Here is a 22,637-nt window from a genome sequence, read left to right as displayed (position 1 = left end):
GGAACCTTGACACCTCCCCAAATATGATATAAAATAGCATATAAATAAAATATTAAAAGGTATTTTTAAGATATAGTTAAAGGACTATCCTCAATTAATAAACCTCCTTTCATAGTACCCTTGTAATTGTTGCCTTACTCACTAGTGTTTTCCAGGAGTGGCTTTTGAGTTTCAAAAAAAAAAAAAAAGTTTGATTATATCCAAACCAAACTTTCCAGTTGGAACATTTCAGTCAAAAGTTTAGACCTGGTCTTTTGTAAAAGGTACGAATGGGGTAAGTCTATCATTGCCTGTCATGATGTTCATCCAGTATAATTCTGAGCTATCAGTAATTGTATATATGTTTGAGAAAGAAATGTGTCCATATTAGAAAGAAAAAGTTTTTGGCTGAAAGCTAAAGTACTTACTGCACTATCTTGTCTTATATTTAGATTGTCAGCTGTTTGGGGCAGGGACTATCTTTCTGTTCTGCTTCCAACAATGGAGGTCTTAGATATTGTGTGTGGCGGGGAGAGGGAATCATGAGAATCTTTTATAGTGAGGCAATCTAAATATAGGGTATGTTACTAGCTCCCTCTATAACTTGTCTCACAATTATCATCACTACGTGTACACACAGATTACATTAATGTAATATTAAGGTTACAATTTTTAATAAAGTCGAGAAATGCTCAAGTTAAGATTCTCATATTAACCTTAACTTCCACGGCACATTCTGTGTCCCGGTACTGGAGGGAGGGGTAGTCTTGACGGGGTCCAATTTTATCCCCTCACCTTAGTGCAGCAGTCCCTTAATTGGCTGTTTGTTCCAACCCTCCCTCCCAGTCTGTTCACCACAGTATCACACCTGCCTCCTACCTGCCTCTCCCATACCCTGTGCCCTTTTCTTTACATTTAATTGATCCCCTCCTAAATACCCCCTCAAAAAATATATCTTGGAACTAACATGTTTGCTGCCATTACATTGTTCACTCTGCTGAAATGTCCGGACTAGTTAAATTACAAGCTCTTCAGGGCAGGGACTGTCTGCTAGCACAATGGGGCTTCTTCCGGTTAGACGTTAGGCCAGGGATAGTCAATTATTTTTTTTTGTCACGGTCCAAATTTGTTGGTCAAGGTATAGTCAAGGTCCAGACTCCAGAGGAAATAATAATAAAAAAATTATAAGAAGAAGAAAATAAAAAGATTTGGGGTTCCATTCAAAAGCATCTGGCAGTCTGGATTTGGCCTGTGGTCTGCCTATCGATTACCCCTGCCTTAGGCCCTTCTTACTGATGTAATAAACATGATTAATAATATTAAATAGTAACATTGATCATATGGGTTTAGATTCCGTGCTGCCCTTTATTTGCAGTCCATGAAGAGGAGGACAAGATGGCTTTAAACCACCTTTACAAAGTCCTGATTGTGGGCTACTCTGGGGCCAAAACATCTTCCAAGGCAGGGGCTTTCTAAGTAATAGCAGCCTGTCCCTGACTGCCTGTGAGCAGCAGGACTTCCCACAATCTCTGCAGAGCTACGTTTTGTGGGTCCATCCCTGATATGTTTTGATTGCCTGCAGCTCCACCCCGGGTATGCCTCCTACCCTAGGGATTCAGACCGCACCCTTGGTCCTGCGGCTGTCATCAGTTCTTGTGTAGAGGGGATTCTATCCCAGCTGGAAACACACCTCTGGACATTTTACCCAGCACAAAGCCTGTGGTAAATGATAATCGTCTCATCTGAGGACATTTTGGTGTCAATCTCATTTAAAGTAATGGGAGACAGCAATCATTTCTAATATGGGAAATTTCAGGATTTTTAAGCCAGGAATAAGGAGATCCTATTGGACTTTTAAAAGACACCATGTAACTCTAAATTCACAATGTGAGTTGGCAACATGGTATACTGGCCAAGTTCACTTACATCTCACTTATCATGCCTATTACAAGGGTAACCACTGAATACTCTTTTAATCTGTTCTTCTTTATTAGCTAAGGAGACACTAGAGCCCAAAGAAAAATGGAAAAGGAAGAAGAAAAAAGGATGCTTTCCATGTTCCCCATTCCGTAGAAAAAGCAAAGGATCTATAGGTAAGCGGGACTCTTCCCACTTGGTTTGGGGCTCTACTCCTCACTCCCAGGAACTGTGACGGGTGCACTATCGGCAATGCTGGGAGCCTGAAGCAACTCATGGAAATCGGGGCCATCACAGGCAGCTTGTGGGTATAAGAGGATGAGGTTTTTTTGGGTGGGGTGGTAGAAAAGGGACGGATACCTGGGGCGCCTACACCATTCTGCCTCTGATTCCCATTACACTGCGTTCTGCCACATTCCATTAATATCCTCCAGCTGCCCCAGTCCCTGTTCTGCTTCTCACCCCATCTACAGTGGAATCAGGCTTTCATCCTCACTGCCAGGGTGCCAGCAGGGGGAGCTTTGAGACCACAGCAGACACTCACCCTGCTAACAGTTCAATGCCCGATGCCACGGTGGCCACCAGCAACTGCAAGGAGCAATTGCAGGGAAAGTTTTTTGTCAGCCTCAAGCCCTGGGTGAGAGCATACTCTGTGAGTTCTTTGCAGGCAGATCATGCTCAGTGAGGTTGGCACAGAGAATTTCAGGGATGGAGGGCATTCACTAAGGTTAACTTGGAGCTGTGTGGGGATGGATCATGCTCAGTGAGGATGGAATCTTAGATTTTGGCTGCCAGCTTCTAACAAGCCTCTACTGAGCATGTGCCAAGAGTTATTTTCAGAGGCGTATAAATTGGGTAGTTCTGGAAGAATTTTCTGAGAGACAGCAAAAGGCCCCCTTGCTCCAAATGTCAAGTCCCTGTTCTAAAGTATGGAGCTGTTAGACCTTCTCAAAGAAACAGTTGTAATTTTTTTTTAACAGTGGCAAAGCATCACTTCCTGTATAGAGGGGATTCTCCCTCCGCTGGAACCATTCCTCTGGTCCTTTTACCCAGCATAAAGGGTCCAGAGCAGGAATGAAAATATCACCCAGTGCTTTTTTTTTCCCCAGGGAAAAAAGAAATAAAATAAACTCAAGCAAAAAACAAACAAAACGGTCTATCCTGATTTCACTATGTACTTGTACAGTTGCACAAAGTCAAAAGTGTATGAAGCTTGCAGAACGTCCCAGTAAAATAGCAATGTGTAACCTGTGTGACATTCAGTAGTCCTATAAATACGAAAGCACCTCTGAATTTAGAAGACATTTCATTCTACCGTATGACAAAAACATTTTTTTTTCTTTTGGTTATAACTGTTATTATTTAACACCTCTTTTTTCTAAATTAACTTGGGTATTGGGCCTCCGTGAGGAATAGAAAAGCCTCCTAAGAAATTTTCACCTGCAACCTTCAGCTGCTTTTAAAATTATTTGAGTGAAACCAAAACAATAATAAAACCCCCACAAACAAACCCAACACTTAATATATTTTTGCAGAAGTAAAGGTTGCATTTTTGCATCTTCATCTATTTCAGATACGGCGCAGGATTTCATAGTAAAATTCCCTACAAATAGCTGAGGACTCCATCTTATACATTGCACTTCTCAGATTATTACAAAGAAATTAGCAGTGATCCTTCCACATTTTCAGTTTGTTTGTATTCACACAAACGGGGAAGAAAATACATGTGTTTGTGTCTAGTGAGAAAGTCAATTATTGATGAAGTACCGATAATTTATTTTCTTTAATTTCACTATCAGATGGTTTAAATCAGGAGCAAGATTCAGCGACACAGAGAGCTCCAAAGTCAAGGCAGAAAGATGTCTTAAAGCTGGAGCAAGAAGGGTACATTGAGCCGGTCCTGGAGCTGGAGGAGACAGAAGGACTTAACGGTATTTCCTCTCATAATTTTTGCACTGTACCTAAATTCAGTGGGTGAAATTCTGGTGCCTTTGAAGTCAATAGAACATAGGACTTGAAGGAATCTCCTCGGTCATCGAATTCAGTCCCTGCTGTCATAGGCAACCCCATGACATCATTTCATTCATAAACTTTTCAAGCTCCATCTTCAAACTAGTTAGGTTGTTTCCCCCCACTTCTCCTATTGGGTGGCTGTTGAAGAACCTCTCTCCTCCAACAGGAATTTGTCACTGACTTCAGTGGAGCCAGAATTTCACCCAACATGCTTCACTTAAGTTTACAAAAATGATCCATTAGGACCTTCAAAAACCAAATACACATGAGATTGGCCTAAATATCACAAGAGTAAAACTATAATTATACTATACTTCACGGTTTGTAAATTTCTTGTCTGGTTTGTGAGCCTTTAGGGGAAAGCTGCCTCCTGCTTTAGTCTGTGGAGTGCCTTAGGGTCAAATTCAACACTAAACAAATATGCAAACTGCAGACTTCCCCCCCATCTGCTTGAAGATGACTCCCCTTATCTACTCCTAACCCCTGCAAGGGTGGAGCTGCCATTTTGTGCCTCTTCATCTCTCTCCTTTACCCCTATCCTATCCCCTTCCCCTCCCTGCCCCACTAAGTCCCCTCCTCCACTCCACACTCCTCCCATTGCCCCCCAGAGGCTTCTGTCCCCAGTGCCACCTTGCATTCACTTGCCCCCACATTTTCCCACCCTCTCCCCTGCCCTTATAGTATCTTACCCCTAATATTTTCCCTCTTTCACCCCCTATTTCCCTGAGATCTCCTCAGTCCTCCCCCCCACCTCTCTGAATAGCCTCTTCTCCTCATGAGGATGTCTCCTGCTTCCCACGTTCCTCCCAGTTCCTCAGAGTTACTTGTCCAGCCATTAACCACAGAGTCCAGAAAGTGGCCATTGTCTCTGAGGGCACCCTGGCTTCAGTATAATGGAAAACTGTGGGAGATGGCAGCCATCTCTATTTGGGGCAGGCTTACTTTCACATGCAAAGCCTGTAGTGAATGATAGTCGTCTCATCCCAGGGCAGTTTGGCATCAATCTCATTTCAAGTAATGGGAGACAGCGATTATTTCTAATATGGGAAATTTCAGGATTTTAAAGCCAGGAATAAGGAGATCCTATTGGACTTTACAAAGACACCATGTAACTCTAAATTCACAATAAGAGTTGGTAACATGGCATACTGGCTAAGTTCACTTACATAGCACTTGTCATGGTTCTTACAAGGGCAACCACTGCGCCCCGTCATGCACACCTCTCTTTAAGAGGGAATCTGGTTGTGGTCTCTCTTCTGGGTTTTTACTGCCCACTCGGGAAAAGAAGTCTGCCATTTGCATGGGCCTTACCGGGTCGGTGGCCAACTTGAAAATCGTAGGGCTGCAGTGAAAGTTACCACCTCATGACCCAGGCATTGATGTCCTTCATAATGTTAAGCAATCGAAGTTGCATGTGGTCAGTGACCAAATGGAAGGGGTTCCCCAGTAGATGATACCTAAGTGCATTGATTGCCTACTTCACCACCAACACCTCCTTTTCTATCGTTGAATACTTCTGCTCTCAGAGAAACAACTTCCTGCTCAAATAAAGAACTGGACGCTTCTCTCCCTCAGCTTCTTGAGAAAACACTGCTCCCAATCCCATTTCTGACACGTCAGTCTGTAATATGAAGGCTCTGTCAAAGTCTGGGTGGAATAGGATGGGATCCCTAGTTAGTCGATCCTTCAGTTCCAGGAAAGCTCTCTCACACTCTGCTGACTACTGTATCTTGTGAAGCTGGAAGCTCTTTTTTAGGTCGGGTAAGGGTGACATGAGCGTTGCTAGGTTTGGCACAAAGTAGCAATAGTATCCTGCTAGGCCCAAGACTTGGCTTACCGGCCTTTTTGTCATAGGGGCCGGGCAGTCCCCTAAGGCTTGTACTTTATCCAACTGGGGGTGTAGGGTACCTCGGCCCACACTGTACCCCAACTATGTTACCTCTCGCTGCCCAAGATGGCACTTGACTAGGTTGATGGTGTGCCCGGCTTCCCCTATAGCTTGCAAGATGGTTGTGAGGTGTTGGAGATGTTCTTCCCACATGAGGCTGTCTACAACTATATTGTCTATGTAGGCTGCTGCATATAGGTGGTGAGATTGCAGCAGCCTGTCCGTAAGTCACTGAAATGTGGCTGCGGCCGCACAGAAACCAAAAGGCATGGTGACTAACTGATACAGTCCAAACGGGGTGTGACCAGCAGTGCGAGGGGAACCCCTCACTGGAAATGCCAATGTCAGGGCAGGCTGCAAAGGGGAGAGCAGATACTCCCCAGACTGGTGGGTAACACTGAAGTTAAACTCCCCAACCAGTCACAAACTGTGCTTCCAATCCCCCACACTGGTTATCAAGAAGCAAAAATGAAATCACACAGCCCCTTAATTGCATTCCAGTCTCTGGCTCCCAATCAACACCTACGTCCAGTACAGTGAGAAGTTATCTAAAAACTCTGCTCACATATACAAAATGTTCTTCTGACCCCAAAGGGTCAGCCATGTCACCAGGCCAGTATAGGTTTGGATACTACCCAAAATACCACTCTGCCAGCCAGGTTTATTATAAAGAAAAAAGAAAAAACAAGAAGATAGATGTTAAATGGTAAAGCAGTTACATATATACAAAGATTTGAAAGTCCATATATCAGGCTCCTATCAGTACTTGTGAGTTTGCTGGCTTGAATGTCCCTCTGGAACACAACCCCAGCTAGGATGGGTCATTCAGTCCTTTGTTCAGAGCTTCATTTTGTAGCAAAGTTCACCCAGAGATAAGAAGCAGGACTGAAGACAAAATGGAGAAGATGCAGCTGCCTTTTATAGTCTTTTGTCATGCAGCCTGTGCTTCCTTTGTTCCAAACACAAGCTGCCCTACACATGGCTTGAAAGCCTTAGAGTTCTGTCCATAGGCATGCCCCTGCCAGAAAATGACCACATGGTGACAGGGATGCTGGAAGATGGGGAGGCCAAGGGGCCATGACCCTCCGCCTTTTGGCCATGGGCCCAGCCCCCTGCTCCTCTTACTCTGGGAGAAAGAGACTTCTTTTAGTCTTTTCTCTTCACCCTTCTTGGCCAATACCAGATACCTTTGTAGGACCCTCTCGTAAAGTTTAGCCTTTTCAGAGTCTGATAAACTGGATCTTTCAAGAACGTCTTTCATCTCTGAATCCAATTGGTGAGGAGGTGTGGTTCTGATATTTTCTTCATCACTAGAGGCATGTTTCATCACTAGAGGCGTGTTTGTTCTAGCTGATGGCTAGGAACGAGGTACAATTTTTCAACCATTTTATTTAAAATGCCTGACAGCAAAACTCAACAAATGTTTGATAAAACCCCTGATCTGTTTTACAATCATCTTTTATTCTTTTGAGGAACAGGTTTTTGTAATCGCTCAGTGTTTTACTAATTCCCCATTTTCTTTTTAGCATGCTTACTTGTTAGGGTTTCTGGGGGACTTTTCCTTTTACAGAGTTGAGTGCTATTTCAGAGCTGGCCACTACCAGGTTGTCAGAGGCTGAGCACAGAATAACCTTCCTTTGATGCGGTCTGGCTTTGATGAGGAGTTTCAAAAGAGCTAGGTTTCTGTGTACATGGCTAGACATGCTTATCAGGGGGATGCTCTTTTTTTTTTAAAATGGCTAAGGATTGTTAAAAAAATTACTACTTTTCTGTTTTTTTCAAGGTGTATACATAGGGCCAGTCTGGGGGAGAAATGCTTGTTCTTAACCTGTAGGCTTCGGGTGCTAAAACATTTAAATCCACCAGCAGAAACTTCTGGGCTTTTTGATAGCATCCTCAAAAGCCTCCCAAAAGAATTGTGTTTTCCCAGGGTACGTTTGCCATGCCTGGGTTGTAACTTGCAGTTTATCTCCATGGTTTTAAAGAGAACCATATACTTTGTTTTTAAAATAATCATTTGTCTTTTTTTCCCTGGCAAAACACATTTTGCAGAATGTACAAAATACTCAGCTTCCTGTGGTGTATGTATTTTGTAAAGGCTTTCTCAATTTCACTGCTTTCAGAAGAAGACTTCTTCAGGTCATCTCTAATAAATATGCCTTGTGAAAAGGAAAAAATACTTTTTTTTTCCTTCAAAAATGGTCAACAGTGCCAAATGTGTATGTGTCAACATATGAAACTGGAGGACAAAAGAGGGTGTGGAAACCTGTAAAAATATATATATTGATGAATCCTATTGAGCTGTATACTACTAATGTCTAGAGTGAAAATATATAAAAAACCCACAACGGGTTTTCACCTCAGTCCCCGGAAAAATCATGGAGCAGGTCCTCAAAGATTCAATCCTGAAGCACTTACATGAGAGGAAAGTGATCAGGAACAGTCAGCATGGATTCACCAAGGGAAGGTCATGCCTGACTAATCTAATCGCCTTCTATGATGAGATTACTGGTTCTGTGGATGAAGGGAAAGCAGTGGATGTGTTGTTTCTTGACTTTAGCAAAGGTTTTGACATGGTCTCCCACAGTATTCTTGTCAGCAAGTTAAAGAAGTATGGGCTGGATGAATGCACTATAAGGTGGGTAGAAAGTTGGCTAGATTGTCGGGCTCAACGTGTAGTGATCAATGGCTCCATGTCTAGTTGGCAGCCGGTGTCAAGTGGAGTGCCCCGGGGTCAGTCCTGGGGCTGGTTTTGTTCAATATCTTCATAAATGATCTGGAGGATGGTGTGGATTGCAGTCTCATCAAATTTGCGGATGATACTAAACTGGGAGGAGTGGTAGATATGCTGGAGGGCAGGGATAGGATGCAGAGGGACCTAGACAAATTGGAGGATTGGGCCAAAAGAAATCTGATGAGGTTTAATAAGGATAAGTGCAGGGTCCTGCACTTAGGACGGAAAAACCCAATGCACAGCTACAGACTAGGGACCGAATGGCTAGGCAGCAGTTCTGCGGAAAAGGACCTAGGGGTGACAGTGGACGAGAAGCTGGATATGAGTCAGCAGTGTGCCCTTGTTGCCAAGAAGGCCAGTGGCATTTTGGGATGTATAAGTAGGGGCATAGCGAGCAGATCGAGGGACGTGATCGTCCCCCTCTATTCCACATTGGTGAGGCCTCATCTGAAGTACTGTGTCCAGTTTTGGGCCCCACACTACAAGAAGGATGTGGATAAATTGGAGAGAGTCCGGCGAAGGGCAACAAAAATGATTAGGAGTCTGGAACACATGACTTATGAGGAGAGGCTGAGGGAACTGGGATTGTTTAGTCTGCAGAAGAGAAGAATGAGGGGGGATTTGATAGCTGCTTTCAACTACCTGAGAGGTGGTTCCAGAGAGGATGGTTCTAGACTATTCTCAGTGGTAGAAGAGGACAGGACAAGGAGTAATGGTCTCAAGTTGCAGTGGGGGAGGTTTAGGTTGGATATTAGGAAAAACTTTTTCACTCGGAGGGTGGTGAAACACTGGAATGCGTTCCCTTTGGAGGTGGTAGAATCTCCTTCCTTAGAAGTTTTCACGGTCAGGCTTGACAAAGCCCTGGCTGGGATGATTTAATTGGGGATTGGTCCTGCTTTGAGCAGGGGGTTGGACTAGATGACCTCCTGAGGTCCCTTCCAACCCTGATATTCTATGATTCTATGATTCTATGAACGTGTGATTGATGACACCATCCGAATCTGCAGGTCCTCATTAGAGCTGCATGCCCCAGTCCCCCTCAGCTGAGTTTCTGGGTTGTCTCCGTAGTTTCTCTCCTCCCCAAGCTCATGTGACTCAAGAGGGGGGATGGAACTGCATGGACTTGAGGACTGAGGAAAGGTACCATAATGTGCCTAAATAAGCCAACTACCATCAGTTCGCAAATTCAGTAACTGATTTACTGCACACTGGAAAGGCCATGACCACATTATAGAGGAAGAATAATGTATGTAAAATAGGTTTCAGAGTAGCAGCCGTGTTAGTCTGTATTCGCAAAAAGAAAAGGAGGACTTGTGGCACCTTAGAGACGAACCAATTTATTTGAGCATATAAATAAATTTGTTAGTCTCTAAGGTGCCACAAGTATTTAAAATACTTAGTTTTAAAACAACGTTTAATTTTTAATGTTGAATTCCTCAATTTCATTGAAGGTCAGGTAGGATGGGTATCTGAGGTGGACACACATTGAGTATATATCCCAAACAATTCAGAAATGCCAATTTTGGGAAAAAGCAATCCAAAATATTTCTGTGTCCAGTGTATCCACAAGCATTTTTTTAAAGAAATAATGTATTGAGGTTGAGCTGCTAAAAGCATGTTCTCTACCTGTTGATTTGAACCCATCACTTTCCTCTTTGAATCCCTCTGCTCACTCCTCATCTGATATTCAATCAGATTTAAATTATTGGTCACCTTTTCAAGGAAACTCTGTCTCCTACCTAGATGAGCTTTACCTTGTAAAGAATTCCATTTCACTGTGGCAGACAAGACTAAATGTTGACCACAGTCTTTGTCCTGTAGCGTTAGTTGATTTTTTTAGATAGACTAGGCCAAGGCCATTGAGCACCTTGAAGATAAAGACCAAGATTTTGAACTTGAATAGTACTGCATTTCAACCCTTGGAGTGTTCACTTGGTGCATGGGGAATGGGATTTTTGTAATCATGAGACATTTGTGTTTCATCAAAGAAGAAAATCTTCCACAAAGGAACAGCTGTTGTGAAATCAGGTTTTCGCCAAACGTTACTCCTGGAGGAATTCTGTACTACTGTAGGCATGCATAATTAATAAGCCATGCATATCTTTAATTTTTTGTGAAGAAAAAAAAAAGCTTCTGCCAAAATGTTGCTGCATTCCACCTTTTGCCCACCAGAAGGCACTGTGTCACAAGAACAGCAGCAGATACCCGCAGAAAATAATAATTACCACTGGGGGGGGTGGGCACGGGAGAAAACCTTTAGTAGTGATAAGCAAGGCGGGCCATTTCCAGCAGTTATCAAGAATGGTTTTCTTCCCCTCACCCTCTGCCCCCACTCTCCTGCTGGTAATAGCTCATCTTAAGTGAGTGTGTATGATAACACCCATTTTTTTCATGTTCTGTGTGTACATAAATCTCCTCACTGTATTTTCCACTGAATGCATCCAATGAAGTGAGCTGTAGCTCACGAAAGCTTACGCTCAAATAAATTGGTTAGTCTCAAGGTGCCAGAAGGACTCCTTTTCTTTTTGCGAATACAGACTAACACGGCTGATACTCTGAAACCTGTCAATATTCCTAGAGATTATTCTCAGATTTCTGACAAGCATAGGGTTGTCTGCAGCGTAGTTGTAGCTGGGTAGATCCCAGGATATTGGAAAGTCAATGTGGGTGAGGAAATATCTTTTCTTAGACCAACTTCTGTTGGTGAGAGTGACAAGCTTTTGAGCCACAAAGAGCTCTTCTTCAGGTCTGGGAACATTACTCCCAATGTCAGAGCAAAATGCAAGATGGAACAGATTATTTAGCATAATTAGTTAGCAGATAATGTAAGGCACCATTCAAAGTAGAATGGGCCATTAGCACCGCTGCAAACATAGGAAAAAAAGAAGGGGTTAGTGGATTACAGATTGTTTTAATAAACCATAAATCTAGTGTCTCTGTTCAATCCATGATGTCCATAATCCATGATTTGGTGTCCAGCAGAGTAATGAATGTAAGCTCCCTGGTTCTTCTTTTGAAAATGCTGTGCAAGTTGCCTTTGAGGATTGGGTCTGATAGGTCAGATATAGAGTGATTACTTTATGAAAAGTGTTCACCCACAGGTGATAGGGTGTTTTTGTCTTTTATCATTTTCCTGTGTATATTCATTTGAGTTTATAATGCTTATCTGTTTCATCCATATAATCATTATTCGGGCATTTAGTGCACTGGATGAAGTGTGCTACATGTGATAGGTATGTATAAGATCCTGGGATCTTGAAAGGTGTTTTGTGTGGAATGTTGATCATTATAGTAATGGAGATATGTCTGCAAGTTTTGCATCTACAGTTCTGGCAGAGTCTGGTGCTGCTTTGAGTGGGTGTGTCCTGGTCTGTGGGGAGCTTCCTCTTGATGATGAGTGTTACCTGGGGTTTTCAGAACCCACAGCAGGGGCAACTTAACTATTTCACTCCATGTAGTGTCAGGAATCAATCAATAGGAACACAGCACTTCTGTCTGATCAAGGATTAAATGCAAGTAAGTATGCTTTTATCTAACACTGCAGTTTATTAGATTTAAGCATGCAGAGACATAAGCAATAGGTTTAGAACATCCCAGATATTTTCCTAAGATCTGGAATGGTATTGAGTAATTAACAGCAGGTTTGCAGTGGCCAGTTGCTCACCCACCAGGGAGAAAGGGTGTCAGAAAAAAGTGTCTCAAGATGGCTTCAGAGGACTGCTCCACAATATACTCTATTAGCTAATCTTTTCTAACTAACTTCTACAAAACACAGAGGTCATAATGACCCCAACTGGATTATCTCTTTTCTAACTTTCAGTAAACTTTTCATATCAGAGGTGCCTAGATTCAAAGCCATACTGGGTCAGACCAAAGTCCATCTAGCTCAGTATTCTGTCTTCTGACAGAGGCCAATGCCCGGTGCTTCAGAAGGAATGAATCAAAAAGGTAATCATCAAGTGATCCATCCCCTGTCACCCATTCCCAACTTCTGGCAAAGAGAGGCTAGGGACACCATCCCTGCCCATCCTGGCTAATAGTCATTGATGGACCTATCTTCCATCAATTTACCTAGGTCTTTTTTGACCACGGTTATAGTTTTGGCCTTCACAATATCGACAACAAGTGTGTTAAGCCAGGAATAGTCAATAGGTGGACCGTGGGCCAAATCCGGAATGCGAGATGCTTTTGAATGGACCCCACAATGTTTTTATTTCTTTATTATCATTATGGGTTTTTAAACATTTTTTTTCTTGGATTCTGGACCTTGACTGGACCTTGACCAAGAAATTTGGACCTTGACAAAAATAGGCTATCCCTTCATTAAGGTATATATCACTTACTTTCTCCTCAGAGCACATTCTGTGGTATCTGAGTGCCTGGCTGTCAATAACATATTTCTTGGTATGGTTGGGGTGGTTACTAGATCTATGAAGGTAGGTGTGGTGATCCATGGGTTTCTTGTATATGGTTGTCTGTAGGGTTCCATTGCTGAAGCTGATTGTGGTGTCCAGAAGTTGATGCTAGTGTGGGAAAGCTCCAGAGAGAGTTTAATGGATGGGTGGTGGTTGTTGAAGTTGTGGTGGAAGTCTGAGGGAGTTTAAGCTGTCTTCCCATAGGATGAAAATTTCTCAGGTATATCACTGGTTTCATGATGCACTTCTCCAGAAATTCTTCTTCAGGATGACCCATGAAGAGGTTAGCATATTGGGGAGCCATCCTAGTACCCCTGGCTGTTCTCATGCTTTGGACAAAATGTTTATTGTTGAAGGTAAATCTATGACAGGCGAGGATGAACTGGATGGGTTTGGCTATGTGTTTGGGATGGATAATTGATGGTTGTCCATTGTCTTTTAAATATTTGGGGCAGGCAGCTATCCTGTCATTGTGAGGGATATTGGTGTATAGGAAAGTGACATCCATGGTGGCAAGGATGGTATTCTGAGGAAGGTTGTTAATACTGTGGAGTAGAGTAGGGCTCAAATGTACTTGAGCCATCCAGCTACTGTGAGAGTGGACTGTCTGGAAAGACTCTTGCCTAGGCTCACAGCCCATGCACGTTTCAATCTCTTTGGCTCATGAGTGTTTGCATGCAGTGTTCTAGAAAGACAAAGGTTTCCTTTAATAGATGTTTTCAGTTTTGCTTCCTCAAACGGGCAGTCAGTGCCACACACTGGCTGAAATAAATGCTGAGTGACTGAGATCAAGTAGGGGATCTTGAGCTGTGTGGTGCACAATCCCCTCCATTATAAGACTGCTGATTTTGCAAAATGCTGTGTTTTTGACGAGCTGTGCCTAGGGAACTCCTTGCTCAAATGACCCCAAAATTTGGGTCACTAACCCTATCCTGTTCCCCCATGAGACAACAAATTTCAAGACAGTCCAAGTAAGCATACAGATCTTACAGCACTAAGAAGAAATAACATTTAAGTAGAAAGGGCTTCTCAACCTAAACTAAAGCAGAGCTGGTGCTTCATTATACAATCATAGGCCTGGAAGTGACCTTGAGAGGTCATCAAGTCCAGTCCCCTGCCCTCAAGGCAGGACCAAGCACCATCTAGACCACCCCTGACAGGTGTTTGTCTAACCTGCTCTTAAAAATCTCCAATGACGGAGATTCCACAACCGCCCTAGGCAATTTATTCCAGTGCTTAACCACCCTGACAGTTCGGGCATTAGGAAAAATTTCCTCTCAAAACTTCCCTTGCTGCAATTTAAGCCAATTGCTTCTTGTCCAATCATCAGAGGATAGGAAAATAATTTTTCTTCCTCCTCCTTAAAACAACCTTTTAGGTACTTGAAAACTGTTATCATGTCCCTTCTCAGTCTTCTCTTTTCCAGACTAAACAAACCCAATTTTTTCAATCTTCCCTCATAGGTCATGCTTTCTAGATCTTGAATCATTTTTGTTGCTCTTCTCTGGACTTTTTCCAGTTTGTCCACATCTTTACTGAAATGTGGCACCCAGAACTGGACACAATACTCCAGCTGAGGCATAATCAAAGTGGACTGGAGCAGAAGAATTACTTTGCATGTCTTGCTTACAACACTCCTGCTAATACATCCCAGAATGATGTTTGGTTTTTTTGCAACAGTCTTACACTGTTAACTCATATTTAGTTTGTGGTCCACTCTGACCTCTAGATCCCTTTTTTGCAGTAATCCTTCCCAGGCAGTCATTTTCCATTTTGTACATGTCCAACTGATTGTTCCTTCCTAAGTGGAATATTTTGCATTTGTTCTTATTGAATTTCGTCCTAGTTACCTCAGACCATTTCTCCAGTTTGTCCAGCTCTTTTTCAATTATTATCCTATCCTCCAAAGCACTTGCAACTCCTCCCACCTTGGTATCGTCTGCAAATTTTATAAGTGTACTCTCTATGCCATTATCTAAATCATTGATGACTATATTGAACAGAACTAGACCCAGAACTGATCCTTGCAGAAGCCGACTCGTTGTGCCCTTCCAGCATGACTGTGAGCCATTGATAACTACTCTGGGAATGGTTATCCAACCAGTTATGCACCAACCTTATAATAGCTCCATCTAGGTTGTATTTCCCTAGTTTTTTAATGAGAAGGTCATTTGAGACTATATCGGATGCCTTACTAAAGTCTCGATATACCACATCTACCGCTTCCCCCCATCCACACGGCCGTCAGCCTGTCAAAGAAAACTATCGAGTCAGTTTGATATGATTTGTTCTTTACAAATCCATGCTGACTATTACATATTGCCTTATTATCTTCTAGATGTTTGCAAATTGATTCCTTCATTATTTGCTCCATTATCTTTCCGGGTCCAGAAGTTAAGCTGACTGGTCTGTAATTCCCTGGGTTGTCCTTATTTCCCTTTTTATAGATAGGCACTATATGTGCCCTTTTCCAGTCTTCTGGAATATCACCCGTCTTCCATGACTTTTCAAAGATAATAGCTAATGGCTCAGATATCTCCTCAGTCAGCTCCTTGTGTATTCTAGGATGCACTTCATTGGGCTCTAGTGACTTGAAGACATCTCACTTGTCTAAGTAATTTTCACCTTGCTCTTTCCTGTTTTGAACCTACCCCATTTTCACTGGTGTTCACTATGTTAGGCGTCCAATCGCCACCAACCTTCTTGGTGAAAACCGAAACAAAGAAGCCATTAAGCACGTCTGCCATTTCCACATTTTTTGTTATTCCTTTTTTGTCTTCTTTGAGTAATGGGCCTACTCTGTCCTTGGTCTTCCTCTTGCTTCTCATGTATTTGTAGAATGTTTTCTTGTTACCCTTTATGTCTCTAGCTTGTTTGATTTCCTTTTGTGCCTTGGCCTTTCTAATTTTGCCCCTTCATACTTGTGTTGTTTGTTTGTATTCATCCTTTGTCATCTGACCTAGTTTCCACTTTTTGTAGGACTCTTTTTTTTTATTTTTAGATCATGGAAGATCTCCTGGTTAAGCCAGGGTGGTCTCTTGCCACTCTTCCTATCTTTCCTGTGCAGCGGAATAGTTTGCTCTTGTGACCTTAATAATGTCTCTATAACACATAATAAACGGGTTAATCGTTTATCAGGTCCAAATACCCTAACACTGCACTGGAGACATTACCGTACCAGGACTGGCCTGGAGGTGTCTTCGCATTAGCTCCCCATGTTGCAATGTGGGTGAATTTGCTTTGTTAGTAATGACAGTCCTCACAGCTCCCCAAAAGGAGAGAGGAAGTAGCGTGAGTGAAGGGACTGATTTGGTCGCTGGGAGGTAAGCAAAGCCACAGTGCTGTTAGCTACACCTGTAAAAGACATGTCCCAGCAAAGAGATGGAGGAAGATATGAAGAAAATCAAAAATGAGTCTTCCCAGAAGGCGTAATCTGCACTGACTGCTGAAAGGGAAATAAAGGGTCAGATCCTCCGGATGAGCCATTGATGCCCAGCACAGCTCAGGGTGACGGGTGTAGGCTACCATCACAGCCGCCTGATCCTCAGACTGCCAGGCACCAGTCTGATCCTGAGCAGCAGCTTAGAGCAGCCAAGGGATCATTCCAGCTTCTGGGATCACCACAGAGACAGGGTCCTGAGTCTATGCCCCCTCCTCCAGTAGCTGTGAGCTGGGATGTCATAGAGCTGGTTATACTGGAAGATTTTCTAGGAAATTCTCAGTTGGCCACTTAAGCCATTTTCAAGTGGACTCTGCACTGCGCTGAGGATAAGGATTGGGATCAAACAATGCAAACCAACCTAGTGGAGTTCAAAGTGGGCCAGAACTATGTTTTATTTGCATGGAAGTAATCCCATTGGCTTCATTTTTGTTAAACCAATATAAGTAAGAGAAGAATTGAACCCAGGATGTATAAGTCATCTGTTACTTACTGGGTACTGCTTTTCTTTAAATTACAAACATCAGGCTGTCTATGGAATGAGTAAACTGTATATAAAGTCACCATTTTCTGCTCTGAAATTTTGGTTTGTTTTAACTTCCTTCTGCAGAAAGAAGTAAAGCATTTCAAGATGTTCTGTCCAGATTAAATCTGGAGAAGCACAGAAGCATCAAGATCAGGCTGAGGGATGTCCTGGAGATCTGCCCAGAAAGCATCAAGAACAAGATTCCAGAGGCATTAGGTGATTTACCTTGGCATTTCCTGAGGAAGGTCATGGCTCTGAATGGGACGGCCAGAAATACAAGCATTGGGCACAAGGCTCCTGCAGAAGAAATGGGTGATTATGAGGAGAAGCTGCATATTGATGGCACTTTCTGTTTTAGTGACACTGAGATGAAAATTTCTCTGCAACCTCTTGATGTTCTCTGTGCTGTTCTGCTTTGCTCAGACAGTTTCTTACAGCAGGAGATCCTGTCCAAAATGTCCATGTGTCAGTTTGCCCTTCCTCTGCTGCTACTCACCCTTGACACCCCCAAGTGCACCCTAATACTGTGGGCCATGAGGGACATTGTGCGGAAGTGGAGGCCGCACTCCCTGGCAGAGAGCAGAGGGTTCAGAGAGGAGAGCTTGATGCTCACATCAATGCCAACCATTTCTTTTGTGTGGATGGGGAGCTGCAGCTTCTCCAAGTCCCACCTCCTCAATGAGGTTCTCAGCCCCTCCCAGCAGCACCACGATTTCTTTATCAGTGCGGGACATGGAGTCTGGGAACTTCCTTCGGAAAATCGCAGATGGGCTGGTTGAGATTTCCTGGTATTTCCCTGGGGGGACGGAAAATTCTGATCTTTTCCCAGAACCCATTGCAGTTATAAATCTGCGTGGAGGCATTGAGTCCCACTGGCTACAGTTTAGCTTTTGAACAGAGGTCTCCTCCGCAGTGTTCATAGTTACCGAGAGCATCGGTGAGAGAGAATAGGCACTGATATCATCTTGGAAAGAATCCAGCTCTAAATATTACTTCATCCTCAACTACAAGAATAAGAAACCCAAAGAAACTCTGGGATTCCTTAATAAGCTGTCCTCAGTGTTGAAGCTGAGCAAATCACAGCTACTGGTGAAAGATCGTACCATGAATAATGCAGGATTTGTGAAAAAGGTGCAGTCCACCATAGGAACCATAGTGAATTCATCTCTGAAGACAGTGAGTTTGGAAGCCATGGCTGTGACGGCACCTGACCTAGGAATCCTGGTGAATGAGGACTGTCAGGCATGTCAATGTGTGAGCAAATATACTGAAGAAATCACTGCAGAAATAAGAGATGGGGCAAAATACAAAAGGGAAATGCTGAGCCTGCAAGGAGACCTATGGAAAAACTTGACTAAAATGGAAGAAGAGATGTGCCGAATGAAAAGGCAAGGGGTCATGGCCACTGAAAATTATAAATCTGAGCTGAAACAGAAATGGTTAGAGATACGCAGACAGCAGAATCAGTGTGACCGTACTAATGGTTTGACTAAGTTTATCAATGGAATAGTACAGCTGAAGCCAGTGGAGAAACATTACTTTCTGAAATGGATGAAATTTAGCCTGGATAATATTGCTAGGGGGAATCTTTCTGAAATGCGGGCGGACTATAAAGAGAAATGTGAAACTCCAGGAGTGGACCAAAAACAGCTGGAGGAATTAGATGAATTAATATCTGATAGTTCCTTGGGGGTGGAGCATTTCATGCGTGAGTGGGGGCAGTTCTATGACGCTGAATGCTCAATGGTTAAAGAAGGGAAAATGGAAGAAAGCCAAAGACATTTCACCCGTCTCCCATGCATAGCAGCTGACCTGCTGCTGGAAGGGTTTCCTGTGGAGCTGATCGATGGAGATGCCTCCAACATCCCCATGAACTGGGTAGTAGAGGTTCTAACTCATCTCCATATCAGGCTAGGGGATAGATCCAGAATGGTGGTTATAACAGTGCTGAGAGTGCAGAGCACTGGGAAATCCATCCTCTCAACACCATGTTCGGCCTGCAGTTTGCAGTGAGTAGCGGTCGAAGTGCGCGAGGAGTCTTCATGACGCTCATTAAAGTTACAGAAGCTGTTCAGGAGCTGCTTGGCTGTGATTTCATCCTGGTGATAGACACTGAAGGTCTGAAGGCCCCTGAACAAACAGCACTGGAAGACAGGTATCAACATGACAATGAGCTGGCCACCCTGGTGATTGGACTGAGTGACATCACCATCGTTAACATGGCCATGGAGAATGCCACAGAAATGAAGGATGTTCTGCAAATTGTGGTCCATGCATTTCTCAGAACAGAGAACAGCCAAACTGCCAGTTTGTGCACCAGAACGTCAGCGATGTGTCTGCTCATGTTCAAAACATGAGGGACAGGAAACACCTCCTGGAGCAGCTGAATGAAATGACCAAAGCTGCAGCAAGGATGGAAAAGCAAAGCAGGGAAATGACATTTTCTGATATTATGGAGTATGACCCAGAAAAACACAATTGGTACATGCCTGGCTTGTGGCATGAAGTCCCTCCCATGGCTCCCGTAAACACTGGATACAGTGAGAGTGTGTGTGAGCTAAAGAAATACCTGTTTGAATTCATAGAGAACCGTTCACGGAAAAGAGCTGATTTTATTGTATGGTTGAAGAGCTTGTGGAAGTCAGTGAAACATGAGAACTTCATCTTTAGCTTTAGAAACAGCCTTGTAGCTGAAGCCTATAACCTGCTGTCTGTGAAGTATTCTGAATGGGAATGGGGTTTTCGCAAGGAGATGTATCTCTGGATATCTGAAAAAGAAACTTTTATCCAGAATCAACTGCCAGAGACACTAGAGGGTGATCTCTTTCACAGCTTAAAAATGGAAGCACAAGGGAAACTACAGCAGGGAGAGCAGAAGCTCTTGAATAACATAGAACAGTATTTTAAAGGCGAAGCTCCAAATTTGAACCTGATAGAAAAGTACAGAGAAAATTTCAAAAGGAGCACGAATAGCCTCAAAAGAGAACTTGAAAACCAGTAACTGTGAGGAAGCAATTCGAATACGAAGAGTACAGCACAAGCAGAAAATTGAAGGGGAAGTTGCCAGACTCTTGGCTGAATGCCGAAACAGAGAAGATAAACTCGACTATGAGAAACTGAAAAAAGAATTTGAAACAATGTGGCGAGAAACCTTGTCAGAGTTAACGCTCTGTACTTTACAGAAATGTCAAGTTGTTCAAGATATGGATCTCCAGCTGAGAAAGGATCTGAAGCACAGAGCGGGTGCTGTCAGACAGATACTGCAACATGCAAAAAGCCTGCTGGATTATAGAATGAAGTCTTTCACAATGAAGAAGGAATACTTAAACCTAAAATGGACCAGAGCAGTTGTAGAATACTTCTCACAGGAATGTTACTGTAAAACTGAAGAGCTTGCTCTATCTTTAATGACTGAATGCAAGAAATACATTGAAGAAAAAGTTAAATCCAAAACAGACTATGATGAAACCTATTGCAGAGAACTGCTGCATATGGTTAATGAGAGGTTAAAAGAGGAGGAGATTGAGAAACTTCACACTTCTCCTTTGTTTGAAGTTGACCTGAAGCGTCATGTTTGGGGGAAGCAGCTTGGGCATTTCAGAAGATGCATGAAGATTTTATCAAAGAAAACGATCCTCAGCAACGTCTGGAGAAGCTGAAACCTCATTATTTCTCCATATTTACTGATCTCTATTTGGAAAAGAAGGAAAGCCAAACGAGGGCGAGGAATTTCTGTGATCAGTGTCTCAAACCTGCCCTGGTGGGTTATGTCAACAAAAGGCTCGGACTAGAAATAGTTGACAATTTTCTCAGCAGTGAACAGGCCCTTGAATACGCCAGCCGAAGCTTCTTTCAGTTCTTTTTGCTAAAGAAGCTGCTGGAAGAGATGAACTTTGACAACTATGTGAAATACAAAAGTAACTATGAAGAGTTTGTCAAATCCTGCATACAGAGATGTCTGATAGACCACTATGGAGGGAAGGCAAGTTTGAGAGATTTGGAGAAAGGGATTCTATCCAGAATAATAAATAAAATCAAGCGAGTTCTGAAAAACTCCATAAATAAAAACAATAACACAGTTTCTGCCGTTTTAGACAGCTTTTGCAAAGAGCTGCAGCAGGACCTGGCCATTTCCAGCAATAGCTTGGTTGGAGTACAGTTTAAAAACACAGCAAAAATTGAGCAGCTTTCTGGTAACATTGAAATCTTCCTTCTGGAGCTGGAACAACAAATCTTAACCCAGTTTAATCATTTGGAACTTAAGACCAAACTCTCCAGCCTGTCAGTGAAACCCCAGGATGAGATCTTCAAGCGAGTGTTTGGCTGTGGGAAGCAGTGTCCGTTCTGTGAAGCCCCCTGTGAAGCAGGAGGCACTGACCATAAAGAGCATTTTGTATCAGTCCATCGACCCAAAGGGTTAGGGAACTTCAGGGACTGTGATTCACAAAAGCTTGAGCATTCCATATGCTCCTCTGATGTGGTTTCCAATCGTGAATTCCGAACTGCAGCCGCAGATGGGAAATTTCATCCCTACAAAGATTACCGCGATTACTACCCAGACTGGCACATTCAGCCTGATCCCAGTATTGATGCTTCTGATTTCTGGAAATTTGTTTTCAAATCATTCAATGACCAGTTAGCTAGAGCGTATGGTGCTAAAGCAGCAGAACTTCCAGGAGACTGGAAAAATATAACTAAAGAGCAGGTTCTGAAGAGCCTAAAGGAAGCGTTTTACATGAAATAATAGACCTGCCAAGAGTCTCTTTAAATAGGATACACTTCAACAAAACAAAACCCTTAATTTTAAAAAACGGAATATGAACAAATCTGACAGCCTGTATCGTTTTTTAAAATTGAAAACTAAAAAAAAATCAATTGCAGGTCACATCTTCCAGTTAGTGCAAGGCTGCTGCACAGGAACAGCCATACCAAAGCAAACTGATAGTCCGTGTATCCCTGTGTCCTTGCTGAACCAGAATAACAGCCCATCTAGCCTGGTAACCCCACCTCTCTGCAGTACTGGATCAGACCAATCACCCATATAGCCTAGTATCCCACATCCTTGCTGTATTGGATCAGACCTAAAGGCCATCTAGCTCTGTATCTCATCTTCCTACTGTACTGGATCAAACCAGTGATCCATCCTGTCTCTGACAGTGGCTATTACAAGATGTCTCAGTGGGAGGTGCAAGAAACCATCTAATGGAAATTGTATAGAAACATGTTTAGAGGAGAAGCTTCTTCCTAACATAACTATGTAAACAGGGTCCGAATGAGTTCTCCCATGACAGCTAGCTGGGAGCGGGAGAGACTTTAGGAGGAAATTGTATTTACATGAACTCACCTACTCTGCCTAGATATCCATCAGATATAGAGGTGTTGCTCAAAGTGATCAATATTGACTTGTGTTGGGTTACAGATCACTTTAGTACTGAATGAAGGGGTAGTGAAATGTTGTTGTCAGTGTTGTTGCATTTATTGTATAAGTAAAGGGGAGCAGAACTGTGCTTAACCTGTCTCAAATGAGGGGTCACCCTCAGCTGAAAGGACTCATTAAGCCAGGTGCTCGAATGCCTGACTCCTGTGAAAGTAAGAGGGGTGAGGAGAGGTATCTCTGCCAGGAGGAGTGAACTCTCCCTCAGGGTCCCTGGTCTGGTTTAACCTGTTTCTCCCCACTGTTCAGAAGATAGGGCCTTTTGTTATTTTAAGTGCTCAAAAGAGCTGAC

The 22,637-nt window shown here is 43.0% G+C and overlaps 1 pseudogene across 1 annotated transcript in view; it reads left to right on the top strand.

Moving 5' to 3' along the window:
• The window catches only part of LOC311522646 (up-regulator of cell proliferation pseudogene), a 32,498-nt pseudogene extending 10,843 nt beyond the window's left edge, over positions 1–21,655 (top strand). The window contains exon 3 of the transcript in view: positions 16,996–21,655. The product of the transcript in view is annotated as an up-regulator of cell proliferation pseudogene (transcript). The remainder of the gene's footprint in view (positions 1–16,995) is intronic.
• The last annotated feature ends 982 nt before the right edge of the window (positions 21,656–22,637 follow it).

The sequence above is a fragment of the Lepidochelys olivacea genome (genome assembly GCF_965140295.1).
Source record: "Lepidochelys olivacea isolate rLepOli2 genome assembly, chromosome: 6".
Taxonomy (NCBI): Eukaryota; Metazoa; Chordata; order Testudines; family Cheloniidae; genus Lepidochelys; species Lepidochelys olivacea.
The sequence above is the reverse complement of the archived record's forward strand: the minus strand, read 5'-3'. Positions and strand labels throughout refer to the sequence as shown.